The sequence below is a fragment of the Triticum urartu genome, chromosome 7 (genome assembly GCF_003073215.2).
Source record: "Triticum urartu cultivar G1812 chromosome 7, Tu2.1, whole genome shotgun sequence".
NCBI classification, from domain to species: Eukaryota; Viridiplantae; Streptophyta; class Magnoliopsida; order Poales; family Poaceae; genus Triticum; species Triticum urartu.
Genome location: NC_053028.1, coordinates 11,588,984 through 11,606,674, shown reverse-complemented (window position 1 = coordinate 11,606,674; position 17,691 = coordinate 11,588,984). Strand labels below are relative to the sequence as shown.

At 42.3% G+C, this 17,691-nt stretch overlaps 1 pseudogene; it reads left to right on the top strand.

Moving 5' to 3' along the window:
• The first annotated feature begins 1,995 nt into the window (after positions 1-1,995).
• Positions 1,996-17,691, top strand: part of LOC125518106 — a 28,591-nt pseudogene continuing 12,895 nt past the window's right edge.

Below are 17,691 nucleotides of genomic sequence, written 5' to 3'. Positions count from 1 at the left end.
TATAGTAGTTTGTGGCTCCTGACGCGGAGAAGTGCTGGACGGATGCTCTACCTGTTGTGGAGGAACTGGTTGTCGTCCAACGTTCAACGGCCCATGGAAGAAGAATAAACTCCGGCACGGCCCGAGGAACCATCAGCATCAGCATCAGGGCCTGCAACGCTCGTGGAGAATGTCGGCACGGGCATCTTTGGAGGAAGAGCAGGCAATGGAGCCTCAAATTGAAGCACGCCTAGCGCTTGCTTGATGGACGGCCGCACACCGCGGTCCGGGTGCGCGCACCAGAGACCCACGATCAGCATGCGTTGCATCTGCGCTTGGTCCAAGTCGCCGTCCAGCCGCTTGTCAGCAGCCTCGAGAGCTGCGCCCCGGCCATAGAGGTTCCAGACCCACTCCAGGAGGGACGGCTCGAGGCCCGGGGCCTCCTGCCGCAGCACATCTCCAGCAACACAATGCCGAAGCTGTAGACATCAGATGCGGTGCTTGCTCTGTCGGAGGCCATGTACTCCGGGTCAGCATATTGGACTGTATCTCTATCATTTTCTAGCATTGTTCCATGAAAACAGCCTTAACTGTCACATCTTTTATCGACTTACCAAAGAAACCCTACTAAGTGATTACGAAATAAAAACCAAATTATATTTAGGTAGGTAATCACGGGCTGGATTTGATAATATTTATTTATACAATCACATTACTAGATTTATACCTAGTTGCAACGCATGAACAATTATCTAGTACGAGAGAAAAAAAGGTACGTACATGCGAACGAAGGTAACATACCACCAATTTACATGATTCTATAGTATAAAAAAGATCAATTTACCTGAATGACGACAAGTGGCTGAGACTTTCTCAGTCGACTGAGCAGCAACTACACCCTTAGATAAAACCATAATCAATAATTAACTAATCACTGAAATGAACTCGGTCAATTTAAGCTAAAGAAATAACTTGGCGTGTAAAGTATGACGTGATGAATAATTGTATAAAGGTCCTAAAGGAGAAGTCATAGCTCTATGGATGCATACGTATAGCAAACAAATATTTCTGTCATATACAAAGAGCAAGTCATGATTTGCATAGTTGCGCATCCCACCCGTGGCTAACAGCTGACACTTAATTAAAATTCACAACAAGAACCAATTGAAAGGTGCTTGAACTATCACGCCACCCGTTTGTTTTAGAACAAGTTGAGCTGGTGATCATTGATCAACATGTAGAATACCAGGGCTATGTAAATATAGTACAGACCTACTTGGCGTAGTAGGCTTTCGCGGAAATTTCTACTCATGATCCCGAGGCAGCGGGGCCGCTGGCCGGACTGGGCGACACGCTTCGGGACGCCCACGAGCTCGTCGTGTCATGCCAGGGGAGGAACGTGGTGTATCAGTTAGTCATGGCAGGGAGGCAAGCCGAAAGGTTCAGGGAGGTGCAGAGCAAGATCGATTCCTACATCATCCTCTTCCCCATGATCAGCCATATCGGGATAACACGACGCCTTGAACAAATCTACAACGTCCTTGTTCTGGATGACTCCACAAGCGGTGAACTGTCTCCACGTCCACAGTCGTCGTCCCTGCTGCAGGTATGAATAACAAATTGAACGTGCGGCTCTCGAAGAAGATAATGCAGAAATTGAACACACAAGAAGGGCGAAGTTATTGTGCCAGCCTTAAGCTCCGCAAGCCTGCTTACTGCTACTTTGTGGTCTCTTTTTCAGGAGTCTACAGAGGTCGCCCGGGAAGTACTACTGTATGGAACCCAGGAATTCACGTTCGTGGAGTTGGAGGCTGCCACCAATAACTTCGCCCTTGACGCCATGATCGGTTCCGGCGGCTCTGCAAAGGTGTACTGGGGCAGGCTTCATGATGAACGAGAGGTGGCCGTGAAGCACATCCATAGTAAGCTGGAATTCTGCACATCAGACCTCGAAATCCTAAACACATCATCCGCCTCCTTGGCTCGTGTGTGAACAAGGACAAGGACTCGGGAGGGATGATCGTCTACGAGTACATGAAGAACAGCACGCTCCACAACCACCTGCACTATGATGGTCCCTACTTGGCGCTATCACCAGTGAGAGTATCCTGGAAGATGTGCATCGATGTGCTCCTCGGTGTGTCACGCACCATTGAGCACATGCACTTACATGTTCCCGATTTTCCTATGAACCTTCTATCTGTCAGTTCAATCACAAAGTCACTTAATTGCAGAGCTATGTTTAAGCCCCGGTTCTGTGTATTTCAGGACCTGAAGTCAGGAAAAATACTTGGGACTGGAACTGAGCGTGATGGCCTGTACTATCTTGACAATGTTGCAGCTCCACTTGCATTTGCTACAGCATGTACCTCATCCACCTCATCCACAGATGAGTTGTTGTTGCTCCATTGTAGACTAGGGCATTTATCTTTCCAAGTCCTAAGTCGTATGTTTCCATCACTTTTTGCTTCCTGCTACAAGGATAAGCTTGTATGTGATGTATGTGAACTAGCTAAGCATACACGAGCTACGTATCTTAGTAGTAGTGAGAGAAGTCAAACCCCTTTTGAAATTGTGCACTCAGATGTTTGGGGTCCCTCAGTTGTAACCTCTCTATTAGGAGAGCGTTGGTTTGTGACTTTTATCGATGGCTTTAGCCGATATACTTGGCTTTATTTGCTCAAACAAAAGTGTGATGTGTTATCTGCATTTAAAGACTTTTATGCCTTGATTTGCAATCAATATAATGCAAGAGTGAAAATATTTCGCTCAGACAATGGGACCGAGTATGTTAATCAGGAGTTTGACTATTTTCTAGCTTCAAATGGCATTATACACCAGACTACATGTGTGAACACTGCTGCTCAAAATGGAGTCGCTGAACGTAAAAATAGACATTTATTGGAGGTTGCTCGGTCCCTCATGTTCACAATGAATGTACCTAAATTTCTTTAGGGCGAGGCCATTAAAACAACAGCATACTTAATAAACCGCATGCCATCACGGGTTTTGAATTATAAAACACCAATGGAATGCTTAAGTGGTACTAATTCGTTTACTGTACCACCAAAGGTGTTTGGTTGTGTTTGTTTTGTTCATGATTACAGGAACTCGGTGGGAAAGCTTGATCCCCGTGTTGTTCGATGCATCTTTGTTGGTTATTCTTCTACTCAGAAAGGCTATCGTTGTTGGTGCCCTACTGAGAAACGGTTTTTTGTGAGTATGGACGTCACTTTTCGGGAGAAAGAACCTTATTACACGTTAGCCATCAGTACTATTGATAGTATTGGTCGTGAGGGGGAGAATTATGATAAGGGGGATGTTCATATTGGTTCAATTTTGACTCCTTTGCTAGATATATCTCAACCAGATCAAGGAACAGAGGGGAGGAAAATGCGAGTACTAATGAGGGTAGGAGCAGCTCAACTGTTCATCAGGTATGTGACACTCCTACTTCTCAACAAGTTATACAACATGACAACCCTCTGTCTACAAGTTACATGTCATTGCCTCTTGATTCAGTGCCGCGTGAAGAAACAGAGGAAGGTAGCGGACATGCTATGGACCCTACTGATTCTCCATTAGTTGATGGTTATACTGATGACACGACTGAGGAAGGTACTGAAATCCCTATTGCAGCTCCTAAATCTCCACCAGATGATTGCCCTATCGCCTTACGAAAACCTGTGAGACATCGAGACGTACCAGCACGTCTTAAGGATTGTGTGGGTTATAAACATGATATTGCTAAATTTATCTCTTATGAAAATTGCAGCCCCTCATTTAAGACTTCCATTGCTTCTTTGGACTCTACCTCTATACCCACAGATTGGAGAGATGCTATTAAACATCCTAAGTGGAAGGAAGCAATGCTGGAGGAAATGAAGGCTTTGGAGAAAAATAACACATGGGAACTCGTAAAACTACCACATGGCAAGGAGCCAGTGGGTTGCAAGTGGGTGTATACGATCAAGCAGAATCCTGATGGCAAGGTGGAGCGATATAAGGCACGTCTAGTGGCAAAGGGATACACACAAACATATGGGATTGATTACGAAGAAACCTTTGCACCTGTTGCTAAGATGACTTCAGTACAAACTTTAATCTCATGTGCATCTAATCTTAGTTGGGATCTTCATCAATTAGATGTGAAAAATGCATTTCTCCATGGGGACCTTCAAGAAGAAATTTATATGCATATACCACCGGGCTTTGACAATGCTCAGACTAAGGATAAAGTTTTGTGGCTGCATCGGTCCTTACATGGATTAAAGCAATCGCCTCGTGCTTGGTTTGATCGTTTTAGGAGATCTTTACTTAAAATGGGCTATCATCAAAGTAATGCTGATCACACCTTGTTCTATAAGCGTAATATGAGCAAGTTAGCAATACTGATAGTATATGTTGATGATATCATCATTACAGGAGATGATACTAAGGAAATAGAATACTTGAAGATGCGGCTAGCGAAGGAGTTTGAGGTTAAAGATCTTGGACAATTACGATATTTCCTTGGAATTGAGGTCTCTCGGAGCAAAAAAGGTATTTATCTCTGTCAAAGAAAGTATGTTTTAGATTTATTACTAGAAACTGGGCTATCCAAATGTCGTCCAGCTCCCACTCCCATTGAGCAAAATCATCGCCTAGTTAGTGAAGCAGGATCTCCTGTGGATCGAGAGCGCTGTCAAAAGGCTTGTTGGACGACTGATTTATCTCTCACACACTCGTCCTGATATTGCTTTTGCTGTAAGTGTTGTTAGCCAGTTTATGCATGATCCACGGACTCGCCACATGGATGCTGTGATCCGAATTATTCGCTATCTTAAGGGATGTCCTGGTGGAGGTCTACTATATACATCACATGGCAATCTGCAGGTGGAATGTTATACAGATGCAGATTGGGCAGGCTCTTTGGATGATAGAAGGTCAACATCAGGCTACTGTACATTTCTTGAAGGTAATCTTGTCACATGGCGCAGCAAAAAGCAAAGTGTTGTAGCGCGGTCCATGGCTGAAGCAGAATTTAGATCCATGGCACATGGAGTGTGTGAAGTGTTATGGGTGCGAATCCTTTTGATGGAGCTGGGTTTATTTCAGACTAAACCATTGATGCTATATTGTGATAATAAGGTAGCCCTTAGTATTGCACAAAATCCTGTGCAACATGATCGAACAAAGCATGTTGAAATTGATCGACATTTTATTAAAGAGAAGTTGGATCAAGGAATTATTTGTATGACATATGCGAGCTCCTCAAACCAGCTTGCAGACATCTTGACTAAGGGCTTACCAGATAGAATGTTTTCTATCCTTTGTAGCAAGATGGGGTTATATGATGCATTTACCCCATTTTGAGGGGGAGTGTTGAGTTGTGTAAATGTGTGAATATGTAACAGTTGGGGGGCTAAGATGTAAAAGCGCATATCTATATACTCCCTCCGTTCCTAAATACTTGTCTTTCTAGGCATTTCAATAAGTGACTACATACGGAGCAAAATGAGTGAATTTACATTCTAAAATATGTCTACATACATCCGTATGTAGTAGTCATTTGAAACGTCTAGAAAGACAAATATTTAGGAACGGAGGGAGTAGAATACAGAGAAAGAGGAGGCCGGATAAGGCGCTCCAGATTTTCCCCCATTCTAGTTCTTCCTTCTACCATCTTCTAATCTAGATTTGTTGAATATTTCTCTGATTTACAACACATTCAGTCCTTTAACATCATTTTTGACGCCAATTGGGTGCCGCGTGTGTCGGACTTTGGCTCGTCGATCACTTTTCACATGGCGAGTGAGGAGTCGGCGTTGGAGTCCACCATGAAGCAGCGGTGCAAGTGCTGAGAACAACATGCTGTACTAATGCTAGTCAAGCTAGAGAACCGGCAAGAGGTTAGCTAGATGCATGCAAGTAGTTACGCATCACACGCTCGGCTGGGTTGTGGCCGTTGAGGGGATGATGCGCCGTTGAGTAGACGTGCATGCATTTAGGAGTTCGTTAGTGTGCCAGTCTCCTCTCGGCAAAGCGGCAGCTGGTCTATTCCTTGGTGTATGCGTGCGTGTGTGTAGAGTTTCACCATGTGTGTGTGTGTTATTGAGAGCAACCATGAGAGAAGAGAAGTTGTGTGAGGAAGAAGAAGCAGCGCTGCGAGAAGGCGGCGCCAACACGTTTGCCTGCGCAGTCGACGGATGATGCGGCGCTTGTGGGAAGCGCCTCCGCACGCGGCAGTACAGCAGCACTGATCCCCCGGAGGCGGCGGCGTTGTCTAGACTAGTACTGAATGGGCCTTTTCGTCAGCTAAAAAGTCCTCAAGACAGTCCGTGGGCCTTGCTTCTACTTCTCGAGGGGACAACACATCTTAAGTGGGCCTCAACACTCGGCCTGGTTGCTATTTGATTCAAAAAGATTTTTGTAGAAATTTTCAAGGATTCCACTATTTTTTTAAGGATTAAAATCCTTAGGAATTTTTCTACATTGGTTGTTTGATTCGTTGGATCAAATCCGATATAAACTTTCTTCTAAGAATTCCTTTCTACTACTATGTTCTATAGGAATTTGAGTGAATGTACGAGTTTTTTTTTGGCACAAAACTGGCAGCACACTGCGCGCGCAACATCTAATTTGGGACGGCGAGAATATATCACACGAGATAAATAGCTAAATACAAATCAATCTTGAACATATAATTTTGTGCAACTTTCCAGTTTAATCATTCTATTACATATTATTTATTTTCTTTATACCATATTATAATGTAAAATTACCATCATTTACTGAATTGGTTAATTGATTTTATAAAAATGATCGCTATTTTTTCGGTGTGACATACCCATTACTAAAACCTTTGTCCGCCGCTAATATTTGTTTTGCTACATCGGTGTTTTTGAAATGTTGTGATGCGTTCTGTATGTTTTAATCACCGCGAAAAATCACGGAAGCCTCACGTAGCCGCCTCCTCCCCCAAAAAAGTATAGGGTACCTCTGCCTCCCACTGGCACCGCCGCTGGTCCGTCTCGTCTCCAGTGGCCTTAGGGCCATGGCGGCGTCGTGGATCCTGGCCCTTGACAGCGAGATGGCTCTGTTTTTTAAAAATGGAGATGAAATAAATACAATCCATTTCTTAGACCATGCATGGTAGAATCCTCTATCAAGATATTTATAGATAAACCACACACATACACATATAAATGCCCTATAATGCATATAAAATGTCAAGCCACAATCCATATGCAAACCATGCAAAATAAACCCGTCACATGGCATGGTTTTATTATTTCTAATTAAATGGAACTAATTAATCCACAGATGGATGCATGTGATATTGTTATTTATTGTTCTTTCTATATATTTAGATCATTGAAATTTATTTCAACAAGTAACCCAAACTAATTATTTTTTGAATAAGACAATTTCCCTGATAAATTTGTTTTTGACTTTCCGTATTGCATTTATAATGATGGAAATTTGTAAGTAATGTTTGAGTTTTAAAATAGTGGTAATGTGATTATGGGGTAAACATTGCAGATGTAATGAAAATCTAGTTACATTTCGTGATAATGATATGTAATGAAATAAAAATATTTAGCATAAATTGGTGAATAGCTTCCTCATTCTGTTTGAATCAGCAGTAGACTCCCACTGTTGGGCATTTTCATTGCTTTCCACCTTGGTAATGCTCCAGCCAGCTGGTCCACAAAGTATGATAGTTGTGCAGCCGATTGTTTCCACAGGGTAAGGGAAGGCCCAGATACTTACATGGGAAAGAACCGCTAGGGCATCCAAGGACCCATACTACAGTTTCCATAATCTCATCCGAGCACCGTATCGGATATGCTGCACTTTTGGCCAGGTTGACCCGAAGCCCCGAGGCCTCACCAAATATTCTGAGGAGTGGCGCACAAGTGGACATGTCCAGCTCATTTGGTTTGGCGAAAAAGACAACATCATCTGCGAACGTCGATAGCCGGTGCTTCATCCCAGATCTTTCTAAAGAAGCAAGCAGTCGCATTGAGTTTGCAAGTTTGAACATTCGGTGCAGAGGCTCCATGATCATGATAAATAGCATAGGGGATACCGGATCACCTTGCCTCAGCCCAATACGATTGGTGATTGGCCTTCCGGAAGTTCCATTCACCATGATCCGTGTGGATGACGTCGATAGTAGCCCACAGATCCAATCCACATATCGATTCCCAAAGCTCATCGCCTGAAGTACGTTCACCAAAAACGGCCATTGCACCGAATCAAACGCCTTTGATATATCCAATTTAAGCATGACCGCCGGCTCTCAAAAGGCATGTAACCTCCGCGCTGTGCATTGCACAACATGAAATTATCATAGATCGAGCGCCCCTTCACGAAGGCGCTTTGATGATTTCCGACTAGGAAGGGTAGTTCTGCCGCAAATCAGGAAGATAGTATCTTGTCGAATATTTTGATCACCCCATGAACCAAGCTAACTGGCCTGTAATCCTTAATGTCTACGGCCCCATCCTTTTTTGGCAGTAGGGTCACAATTGCTTTGTTGATTGCCGACAAGCCTCTCATGTCCGCGAGGTAGAAAGCCTCCAAGGCTCGCATGAAATCCCCTCGTATTATGCTCCAACATGTGGCATAAAAGCAACCCGTGAAGCCATCGGGTCCTGGCGCCTTATCCAGTAGCATTGATTTCACTATCTTCTCCACCTCCTCTTCGGTGAATGGGACTTCAGGTTGAGACAAATTTCTCGATGGGAGATGAACCGCGCCAAGATCCAGCGTGTGTGCCCTCAGCCGTGCTTCCCCAAACATTTTGGAGAAATAATCATCCACCTCCATTGCGATTTCTTCCTGCCCAGTGGCGACTTTCTCCCCATGTCGAATTGTTGTCATCATGTTTCTCCTCTGCCTACCCACTGACGGCTTCTACAAATAGCAAGACCGCATGAATGTTGCGTCCTGAAATGAAGAGAGTTTATTCCCGTTTCTACGTTATAGCTAACACCAAACCGGCCACTGAAAGCTGATATACCAACCTGTCCAGCCAACGAGAAACTATGAAGCGCATGAGCTGAGGATCGGCTCAGAAACGAATGAAGATTGCAAGAGCTTTCCATCTAATCGTCCCATCATCATCAAGGGCAGGTACGTACATTGTATGAGCATAAGGACGACGACGAGTGAAGGAGTTGACCATGGAGGAGAGGAGTTGGCCATGGAGGAGTTGTCCTTGGAGCCCTGGAGCAAGCAACACTAGTAGAAAACGGCCCATTTGTCCCGGTTGGTAAGGGCCTTTTGTCCCGGTTCCTGAACCGGGACTAAAGGGTCGTTACTAATGCCCTGGACGTTTAGTCCCGGTTCAGGACTGAACCGGGACAGATGGGCCTCCACGTGGCTTGTGCGCCGAACCCAGACAGGAGGGCCTTTGGTCCTGGTTGGTGACACCAACCGGGACCAATAGGCATCCACGTGTTAGCATTTCTGTGGCTGTGGTTTTTTTTTGTTTCTTGAAAGAGGGGGGGGGGGGGGGGGGGGGGTGGGGGGTTTTGGGGGGTTAATTTAGGTGTTTCATATATTGTGTTAGCTAGCTAATTAATAGAGAGAAATGTCCTCTCTTATGTCCATGCTTGGTCGACGCTACGTACTATACATACGTATATAGAGGACTAGACACGCTAGCTAACTAGTAAGCAAACAAAGGAAACAGAAGATCGTCATGAACATATATGCATACAAAGAGAAGTGATATCGACCACCTCTCCTTCTCCGAGTGATTGGTCGAACAATAAGTTCTCGTATATCTATCCGACACTACCGGCTACATATATACAACAATTATATCTTACAATATAATCTCCTAATTATTTATGAACACAGGATCCACATAGTATTCTCCGTCTTCAGCGATCACGTGGTCAAGGAAGAATGCCGCCAATTCCTCTTGAATTGCTCGCATACGATCTGGTGCTAGGAGTTCATCTCGCATCCGAAACATCTAATTTGAAGAAGGGGGTCAATACATATATATATGAATAAATGAAACTCAACACAAATGATGGTAATAAACTAAAATTGTGAATATTATTGCTTACGCACTTCATATTGTTCGTCAGAGTACCCGCTCCGTTCACAGGTCGTGTGGCGGATGGACTAGCAAACGTAGTATCCATAGAAATCATTCCCTTGATCCTGCCACAACCACTTTACAAGAAATAGAGGTCAATCAAACTGATAAGCAAGCATGCCAAATGGTATTGATGAAACTAGCGCTTGAATCACTAGGAGACGCGCGAAACATGCTACTATAGTACTTACTTTCGGGTATCTAAATTGCAGCTTCTTCGGCAGTCCCGGAGCTTTTCTGGTGAACTTTCTCCAAACCCTGCCAGACAAAGAAAACAATTACTTGATATCAGGAAATGAACAAAGTTGCTGATATGGTGGATAATGATCGATTTAACTTACTTCTCGAGGATTTCAGTCATGTCCGCATACTCTTGGGGATCTTTTCGTCTCGAGTCTAAGACGGTTACTAATCCCTCCTCAAGCTTAATATCTAGGAGAATATAGTGAAAACTGCGCATGCATGCATAACTCATCAATTACATTACTATAACCTGGACTAATATATAAGGGAAACCGAATATGCACAAGACAGTAACACTCACTTGAAGTTGTAAGGAAAGAGTATTATATCTTTGTTTTCATTTATTACCAACGATCGTAGCAAGTTGGCCTCGGTATCTTTGGCATGAAATTTAACCTGAGTTGCATCTATGAGATTTGTGTTAATGAACCCAATATCACCGACTTGTCTTTTCTTCAATTCGGCGATCTTCAATCTGCATAATATAGTGAGGATAATTATAAATACATGCAATGAAAGAGCTTACCTATATAGAGAGACTTAATGACAGAAGTAGTAGTACTTACAGACAGTAGCAGGTGGCCGTTGCTTTGATTGAAAAACTGGAAGAACTCCTCAAATGGATAATTCAACAGTTCAATTCCAACGAGGTCATGCTCCTCTCTAACTCTCAGCGTCAAAGTATGTGTCCCCCCAGACTCTCTGCAGGTTTTCATGTACCAATCATGCAATCTTCGCATCATCGTTGATAGAGATCTTTCATCATTGACGAGAGGCTTTCCGTACTCGAATCTGTATATCGCCTCCACCTCCAAGAAATCATAATGTACATCGTCGGGCATGTAATCTCCAAGATTGCTATAACCGGGCACCATCCTCGAATCATTAGCGACGATGTCGCTAGGCACCTTGAGCGGGGGGCACGATTGGTTCGCTTGTTCGCCGAGCTGGGCAATTTGTTTCCCAGCTCGTCGTTCTTTCATCCTTTGATCACTGACAGTACTTCCCGACCGCTCCCGCTTCGACAAATGCCTTTCCAATAATGCGCTCATAGTTGCCTTTCGGTGGAGACTTCGGTGGTTTTCTTAGGGCAGCCAGAGTGCGCTTCGCTTTCACCGGATCTACCTTCTCCTTCGGAGGTGGATGTCTCTATGCTTTCAACCCTTGAAACCAGTCCTTCACTTCGGTTCGCGCGATCTTCGCGTTCATCTCCGGGGTCATCTCATATGGTAACTTCTCTGGAGTCTTCAGACACTAGTAGAAAAAGGGTCAAATGCGAAGCACATTAGTGCCGGTTTGTAAAAAAACTGGCACTAATGTGATCAATAGTACCGGTTCGTGGCGGCGATCAATAGTACCGGTTCATGGCGAACCTTTAGTACCGGTTCATGCCATGAACGGGTACTAAAAAGGCTGTGGCAGCCTGCGGTCAGGCTATGGCCCCACCATCACCATTTAGTGCCGGTTCGTACCTCGAACCGGTACTAATGAGGTTATCGCAAGTTGTTTTTAGTCCCACCTCGCTCCCCTAACAAGGCTTTTACCAGCTTAAATATGTTTATTCTCAAACTATCACAAGCACTTGGTCTTCATTGAACTCTATGTGTAGAATTTGTGGCCGCAATATGAGTCTTCACCAGTTTATCAATCGTTGAGGACTCATATTGACAATTCAGATTCTACACAAAAAGATCATTGACGATCAAAGTATTTTTGATGTATAAGATCATATTGACAATTCAGACTGTAAAGAAATATAAGATCATGATCTAAATGCTCTTATATTTTTTGCGTTCAGTATGCACCATTCAAAGCGATGCCATCAACTTTTAACCATTTCTGCCTTCATTTGCTATTTTTCATGCATTTAATGATTTGTTTTGAGAACTAAATGACCTAGAAATTGAAAAGCACTACAAATGAACTCTGAAAGAGTTGAAACTTGGCATGGTATCATCATTTCACCCACATAGCATGTTCAAAAAAGTAGAGAGGGTTACGGCAAAAACTGGATGCACTTCGTTTACAAACTGGACAATCTCTTTCGAAGTATTCAGGTTTCTGACGAAATTAAACTCATCCGTTACAAAGGCATTTCATTTTTTAAACTTATTACAACTCCAGACTTTTTGTGCATTCAGTATGCACCATTCAAAGCGACGCCATCAACTTTCAACCATTTCTGCCTTCATTTGCTATTTTCATGCATTTAATGATTTGTTTTGAGCTAAATGACCCTGAAATTGAGAAGCACTACAAAATGAGATACATTAGTCCCGGTTTGAATTTGAGCCAACACTAATGTGTAAATTGGTGCCGGTTCCAACTGCTAGGCGGGAGGAGCTCTTTAGTACTGGTTCATGGCGAACCTTTAGCACCGGTTCGTGCCACGAACTGGTACTAATGAGGTTGTGTCAGGTAAGGCTGGGGCCCCACGAGCATCTTTAGTATCAGTTCATGGCATGAACCAGTACTATAGTTTCTTAGTAAGCTGTTTTTTAGTCCCACCTCGCGAAGATAGAGGGACTAGGAGCGGCTTATAAGCCCTAAGTGCAGAGACGATGAAGAAGAGGCTCAATGCTCACGTTGCTTAGCTTCAAGCCTTGAGGAATATGGTAGACTACACAGAGCTATGTGCAGTGCAGTTTACAGTATTCCGACAGGCTTGAAGCTAATTAACGAGCATTGCACCTCTTTTTTATTTTTAATAACTTATTACAACTCCGGACTTCTTCTGTTATGGCAAAAACTAGATGCACTTCGTGTACAAACTGGACAATCTCTTTCAAAGTATCAGGGCCGGTTTCAGACAAAAACTCATCTGTTACACCGACATTTCATTTTTTAAACTTATTATAACTCTAGACTTTGAACCATCAAGTTTGACCATCAACTTGGCATGGTATATAAAAATAAATAAATAGAAGAAAATAAATAAAGCAGAAAAGAAAAAATAGCAGAAAAGAAAAAAACTATATAAAAAAACTACTCAAAAATAAGTAGAAGAAAATAAATATAGCATAAAAGAAAAAACTACTCAGAAATAAATAGAAGAAAAAATAAAGCAGAAAAGAAAAAAAAATTATATCAAAAAATTTGGGGCGCTGCCTTGTGGGCCTGCTAGACCACGGGCGTGCAATTTCAGGCCCACAAGGCCCAGCAGACTCACAGGGCAGCGCGCCGTAGTTAGGCACAAAAGCCTACTTTATAGAGGAGTTCGAAAGGGCAGCCGCGGCTGGGTTTATAAACCAATGCGACTGCCCTTCGCCCGGCGAGGTGGGACTAAACTTTGTGCAGGCAGCGCACCACCTTTAGTACCGGTTGATGGCTCCAACCGGTACTAAAGGGTGACTTTTAGTACCGGTTGGAGCCACCAACCCGTACTAAAGGCCTGCTCTTCCCGCCTCTTGGCCTGGCCAAAGTTGGCCTTTAGTACCAGTTGATGGCTCTAACCGGTACTAAAGGCCTCTCCTATATATACAACACTTATGAAAAATTTCAATTAGTTCCTCTGTTCCGTCTTCGTCGCCGCGCGCCCCGGCCATCCCCGCCCCCGTCGTTGCGCGCGCCCGGCCGTCCCCGTCCCCATCGTCGCGCGCGGCGCCCCGGCCGTCCCCGCCCCCGTTGCGCCGTCCCGGTCATCGCCCCCATCGCGCCGCCGCCCGTACGCCGCCGCCCCCGTCGCGCCGTCACCGTCGTCGCCGTCTCGCGCCGCCGGCCGCCCATACGCCGCCGCCCCCGCTCGTTCGTACACACACACACAATTTTTTTTACTTATTTTTTGTTTTCTGTTTTTTAGATTAATGCATGTCAAATTGTTAATTAGATGAATGTCAAATGTTAGATATGAATTAGATAGAAAAGTTAAATATTAATTAGGTATATGAGATTTGAACTAGTTGAATTAATATAACTAGTTTATTTTTAGTAAATGCTTAGTTGAATTAATTAGTTGAATTAATTAATAGAACTTGTTGAATTAATAGAACTAGTTGAATTAGTTGAAATAATAGAACTAGTAATGTTTCACCTATATTATAGAACTTAACTAGTTTATTTTTTCTGTTTTTTTAATTTTTTATATATATTTTTAGTTTATATAAATGTTAGATTAATGTCAAATGTCAGATGAATTAGATAGAAATATATGTTAGATATTAATGTCAAATGTTAGATGAATATTAGAATCAGTTAGATATTAATGAATGTTAGATAGTAAGTGTTTAATGTTTCACCTATATCAACATAGGAAATGTCGTCTGACGATGAAAAAATTTTCATTATGTGCGAACACTGTGAAGACCAACGCGGCCTGTGTGACAGAAATTTCCTTATTGATAATAGGCGCTTCAGCATCAAGCTGGATGAGACATTCGAAGTGGATACAGTAAGTCACAGCGGCAAGTATTTTTTCGTAATAAAGCATGACTTATGCTTCATTTGCTTGAACTTATAATTTTAAAATTTCACTATTCTACTAGCGCATCCCCTGCCATGCTCGAATTTTTGTCTTGGATAAGATAGGTTTTAGTGCGATGAATGATATGGAGGTAAAGAGAGTTTACTTGAAGACCGAGCATGGGTATACTTTCAACGTCAAATTATACAATGCAGACACATACACCCATTTTGAATGCAAAACTTGGCAAGCACTATGCAAGGCTTATGCATTTGAGCCTGATATGGTTATCACCTTTGATATTCGTCCGGAAGATGATATTGAAGGTAATAGAGACATCTGGGTCGATGTGCAGACGCCTCCAGTTCTACCATTATGTGAGTTTTTCTCAACCATGTTTATGTCTTTGATATTGTTTATTCAAAAATAGTCGACAACTAATTTCTATTGTCAGCTTATTTCGGTTCAAGCAAACATGTCCGACGCTTGGTAGACAGGACCTACTATTGTCCCGGGGCTGAACTAAATTGCGAGGAGATAAGTCATTATATTTCATGGCTTGAGGATCTTCATACTATCAAGACAAATTTTCTTCCTGCACTTAGAAATGTTAGTACTCAAAACGTGCGACCAATAGTGATCGTATTGAACTACGGTCACATCTATAATGGAAGAATGGTAAGATTTTTACTATTTGTCCTTAGTACATCTTTTGCCTACATTATTTTTGAAGCTAAACTTTCATTGCTAAGTATATTAATTATTATACGATGTTCTTCAACAGGGACTCCCGATGACAGTTGTGCCTCAGTGGATCGAGACAAAAGGTCGCATCACTAGTAGAAAACGGAGCTTTAAAATCAGTTCGTAAGGGCCTTTAGTGCCGGTTCCATAACCGACACTAAAGGGTGGGAACTAAAGCCCCCCCCTTTAGTACCGGTTCGGCACAAACCGACACTAAAGTGCTACCACGTGGCGTGAGCTCGCGCCCTGGTATGGGGGACCTTTAGTACCGGTTGGTGTTACCAACCGGTACTAAAGGTTTTCTTTTGAAAATTTTGGAATTTTTTTTGATTTTTTTTTCAATTTTTAATTTTTCAGAATTATTTGATGATTTAGTCTCTAATCACCTCTCTTAACTGCTCAAGTGTGGATCACTCATTCCAAATTGCCTAACTTCCCGGCCGGTCACCCATCCTCTCACTCCCCCAGCCTGAGCACGCTTAACTTCGGAGTTCTATTCCCCCTACATTCCCAGTCTGCACTTGTTGTTTTCCTGACAATAGTAAGATGTCAATCCTATTAACCCTCAGGAGTTTAGCTTGAGTATGAAGTCACACGTTTCACCGTTTGAGTTTGAAACTATTATTCGAAAAAACAGTAATTATTTAGTAACACTAATATTTCTTGAATAAGTTTGACCATAGTTTGACCATAGTTTGACCAGATTTGACCAAAATTCAAAAAATTGAAATAATTATTTAGTAACACTAATATTCTTGAATAATTATGTAGTAACATTAATACTTCTTGAATAAGTAGTTTGACCAGATTTAACCAATTTTTTTTTAAAAAAGTGAAATTTGACCATATCTTTTTTTTCTTTTGCAATTTGAGGATTCTAAAAAATTGCAAACAGGCCGTAGCCGGTCTCCATTGGATGCAGATTTTCATGCTGATTTTTTTGATATACTATACGTTTTTTTCCGACATCGTATGCAAAAGTTATAGCCGTTTTACATTTTCCCTACACTTTTTGCAAAACATGTCCAAATTTAAGTTTTCAAAATTTCCTAACTAGTAGATGTAGTAATATAACTACCTCTCGAAGGATTTTATTTTTTGAAGTTTTTATCATTTTCTTTTGATTTTTTAAAAATGAAATGGTGATACACGGGGAGGGGGGGGGAGAGTTTGAAAATTGCCCCCTTTAGTGTGGGTTCGTGGCACGAACCGGTACTATAGGTTAGACCTTTAGTACCGGTTTTTGTCACAAACCGGTACTAAAGGGGCTCGTGGGGACCCGGCCTGACGCTAGCCTGCCACTACCCCTTTAATACTGGTTCGTGGCACGAACCGGTACTAAAGGCTCAACACGAACCGGTACTAATGCATATGGCGCCTTTAGTGCCGAGCCAACTTCAAACTCACATTAGACCCTTTTTCTACTAGTGCATGTCAATGGTTAGCTTACGACCAAGATATCCTACATTGCACATGAGTGCATTCAGGATTTCTGAAAGCGATGAATGCTTAATAGTGAAAGATTGGAGCAAAATTGTTAACGATCGCAGAGAAGTACTAGGGGGCAGCAAGGAGAAGCGCAACCCACGATTAGGAGACAGATTCATCTGCATGCTCCAGTATGATGAATCAGGAGAGCTATACATGTTCTATGCTATTTTACCTGAGAGGGAGCAGCAGGAGTGATTTAGCTAGTTCATGCTCTTAGTACTTGTCCTCTCATGTCCGTATTCTCGTCCTGAACTTAATTAATCTCAAATAGTGATTTGCTTGTGAACGCTTATAATATCATGACCATGTTGAACTCGATGATATCTTTGCTTCTGTTACAAGTGAATGTTTCTTCTTTAAGCTAGTGTTGGTGGTGATTAGATAGTGGTAATGACTATGATGATTAAATAGTGGTAATGACGACTACGATGATTTTTAGCTAGCTAGTATATATATATATACTCTTGTTGGTGATGATATGATGCAAGAGTTTATTTATATATTAATATGTGATGATGATGAGTTATTATATATATCATTTATGAAAGAAACCGCAAATTAGTTTGAACTGGATGGATCCTAGCTAAGTGATCAAGTATATATATATATATGTCATATCCATATCCATATCAAGTATACCAACTCATTATAACGTAAAACAATCCTAAATTAAATTGATAACACAAATTTAAAGGAAAAATAAAAAATAAAACCAAAACCCACAAACGTTTAG